This window comes from Protobothrops mucrosquamatus, unplaced genomic scaffold, assembly GCF_001527695.2.
Source record: "Protobothrops mucrosquamatus isolate PMUCROS unplaced genomic scaffold, P.Mucros_1.0 scaffold597, whole genome shotgun sequence".
Lineage (NCBI taxonomy): Eukaryota > Metazoa > Chordata > Lepidosauria > Squamata > Viperidae > Protobothrops > Protobothrops mucrosquamatus.
Genome location: NW_015386896.1, coordinates 29397 through 33194, shown reverse-complemented (window position 1 = coordinate 33194; position 3798 = coordinate 29397).

Below are 3798 nucleotides of genomic sequence, written 5' to 3'. Positions count from 1 at the left end.
CCCATCTGTCAGGGAAGCTGGCGCTGAAAAATGTTCCTTCACCGACGGTTGCTTGGGAAAAAAAACTTTTAATGAAAATAATAATAAAAAAATATTCCTGCAATGATGGGATCAGTCATCCACTCCTGGATGACTTCCGTTCCCAGCTACAATTCACTGATAGATTCGAGAAGATTCAATTTAAGCAGAGAGAATCATGGCTTATTTTATTGGGGTGAACAGAAACGATTTTGCTAAGTATACGTTCCACGGAAGCCCAAATTCATTTGCCGACTGCCGAGAAAGTTACAAGTAAAAATTACAGTTCAGCCCACTAAAGGTCAGGGAATCCTCTGTCTGAAATTCGCTTTTCCCTGATATTCCGGCCACCAACACAGTTCATCGAACAACTAGAGCCAAAGGCTACAATCTTGACATCAAAGAAGCTTCCATTCACCCAAACAACCTAGTTTATACTGAAGCTAAGTTTCAGCTGGGAAATAAGCTGCTTATCAACTTCCCCCTCCCTCCCCATCTCTCATCTCTCATCTATCTTTGGAAGAAGTAAGGTTGAAATCAATGACAGCTTGTCAATTGCAACACTTGCTAGTTAAGACTTCTTTCAACTAATAATAACTCACGTATTTGGAAGTTCCACTAAAATAAGCCAAGCATTGATGGAAATCTGCATACCGTCAGTATTTAAATCAAAACATTGTGATATAGTAATTCCAATAGAAGAGAGCATCTCTAATTCAAGGTTGAACTGTGGAGTTCTTTGAGCTTGGATGTTTATTGGCAGTCCTTTCATTACCCAACTAGGGAACATAAACAAGAGTTCCATCCTTCTTCCCAGATCTGCTGCCTTTCAAAAGTGTTTGAACTCATTGCCTATAGTCCCTAGCTGGTGATCAGCTGTACAAGTTTATGTCCAGCCCTGGCACTCAGTGTGATAATCTCCCAGAAGAGAGCTAATTTGGTGTAGTAGTTAAAGGCAGCAGGCTAGAAACCAGGAGACTGTGAGTACCAGCCCCACCTTAGGCATAAACCAAGCTTGAGCCAATTATTCTCTCTTAGCCCTGGGAAACAGGCAATGGTAAACCACTTCTGAAATCTAGTCAAGAAAGTTGCAAGAATTAGTCCAGGCAGTCTTCAATAGAAGTCAACAATGACTTGAAGGTGTGAAAGGAAAGGAAAAGAAAAGAAAAGAAAAGAAAAGAAAAGAAAAGAAAAGAAAAGAAAAGAAAAGAAAAGAAAAGAAAGAACGAAAGAAAGAAAGAAAGAAAGAAAGGAAAGAAGGAAAGGAAGCTCTCAGAAATGAAATCCATGAAAACCTTCTAAGGAGATTTGGCGCTAATAATTTGTTTAGGCATTAGGTAATTTGATTAAGACTGTAATATCCAACCACTAAATGATGGAACAAACTGCTGGTGCTGCTTTTGATAATGATTGTATTTATATCTTGCATTTCTTGCAGGACAAAAGGCAATGTGCACAGCACTGTTTCCTTCAGTCCTTGCTGCCACATGGTGTGTACATCTATGAAGTAGGTTGGGCTGAGATACAATGGCACCTAGTCAACTTCAATGGCTGAGGGGAGGTGAATTTGAAAAGGTTCTCACCATTCTAAATGAAGACTCTGAATGTTGGATCTGAGGGCAACAACCTCTGACAACCTGTTCTCACTTTTAACCATTGGAACAGTTTCACCACTGGAGATTTTTAAGAAGAGACTGGACAGTCACTTGTCTGAAATGGCACAGAGTCTCCTGCTTGAGCAGAGGGTTGGACCAGATAGAAGACCCTGAAGGTCCCTTCCAGTTCTATTCTGATTCTACCAGAAAGATCGTAGGTGTACCTGATTTTGGTACATTGAGACACATCACCTGAAACAGAAAGAAGCTATTTCCGAAACAAAAAGTCCCAGTTATTTTCTTGGCAACAGGAAGGAAGTAGATTGCCATTACTAAGCCCTGAGATTTCCCAGTGTTGGTGATCTTGATGGTCTTGATTTTTCAAAATCAGGCAAGGTTGATATCTGCAGCAATAGAAATACAACTTTTCCCCTAACCTGTAATACGAATAAAAATATTTGGCTCAACTGTCATCTCTCTATTTTTCCATCCATTCAATATTTATTAGTTACAAGAAAATTAAGTCATATCCTAATCATGGCAAATACATTAATTAGGTGCACCAGTCATAAAATGGACAACTAAGAACTACTTGAGAATATTACTGGAATTTTGTTCATAATGAAGGAGCACACCAAAACTTTCAAGTAAATTCCATGAAGGACAGTAATAAGATTACTGTTGATATTGGCAAAATGGATTGTCACCTTCAATAAATTTATTTCACATTATGTCACTTAAGTGTTCAAGAATACTATAACTTTATTCCCATTTTGATGAAGGTACAACAACATTTTACAGTGCCTATTTTATGCAAGTATCAGAATAATTCTTTAGTTTTTCTTTTTCTTTCCATAATGGAGATGATAATTCAAGACATGCCAGAAATGTGTGGTTTTCCTGTTTTTCTTTCATTTCATCTATTAATCAGCATGTACCTCATATTTTAAAAGTCACAATCTTCTATATCCTATGATTATAACTAGATGGGCCCATAGATATTGACCGTCAGTTCTCCTTTCCTTTTATAGCTTTAAAAATCAAAGAGTTCACATAATACTTTTTCATAAGACAGAGGTGTATATTGAATGCTAACCCTTAGACATATCTTCCCACTGGCTGCTAAAGACACATTTTGATCTGCACTGTGTAAGTCCAATCAAAGCTCAGTTTTATTCCAACCATTCTCACGCTATTCTAACCTAATAGATATATAGAATACTATATATTTTCCACCTCTGATCTAAGAAAAAAATAGGTTTGGTTGATATCCTTGATATCCAAATACAAGTTCACCTTGTAAGAAAGGGTCAAAAAACAATTCCTAAAAGTGGCAAAGTAGTCTTCCACAGCTACTGTAAGCTTTGCAGCAGGGGAGTAAAATATGAATTAGGAAGAAGCACGGGTGAGAAAATTGCAGAGTGGGTAAAAAAAATAATGCTGTGTTTAAATCTCAGGCATGGTACTGAGATTTTAGTAGCTCAGAACAGATTCCTTCCAACTCCACCTCAGGGGATTGCCATTCCACCCATACCAGCAAGCTGTTCCGAAGAGCTATGAAAGGGTTGGTGTACTTAGCCAGCTTGAAATTGGAAGAGGCGTGTTTTTGGGTGCCACTGGAGAGAATTTATAAGAGAAAGAGCAAATATTTGATGCTGAAGAGCTCTTAAAGGCTGATGAGGACCATTTACTTATTCCTACACACCAGTGTGGGCTTAGGATATTCAATAGATTAAAAGGCTAAGAGAGGTCACTGAAGTAGAGACTTTCTCTGCTGACTTTTTCCCCTCCTCTTGCAGTATTTCAAAAACGACTCTCCCGTCAACTTTCTTGAGAGAGTCCTTGGCATATCTTCTGAGAATCGCCTCTGCATACCTTATCTCCTACTCCCATAGCAGCAGCCAAGAGCTGTTTGCCTCCAGGCTCAATATTTTAATAAAAGGGTCTTGATTTGGGCTGCCTTGGGGGGGGCAATACATTGATAAAAAATTAGCGTATCACCGATGCTCTGCTAAAGATTGTGTTATGCGGTCTATATTGACTAAGCACAAATGTTTACCCACCAAATTCATTTGAATTCTGCTCGTTGGGTTTGGGGATGTTCTTCCACATTTGCGTTTTAATGAGTTGATCTCTCTCTCTCTCTCTCTCTCTCTCTCTCTCTCTCTCTCTCTCTCTCTCTCTC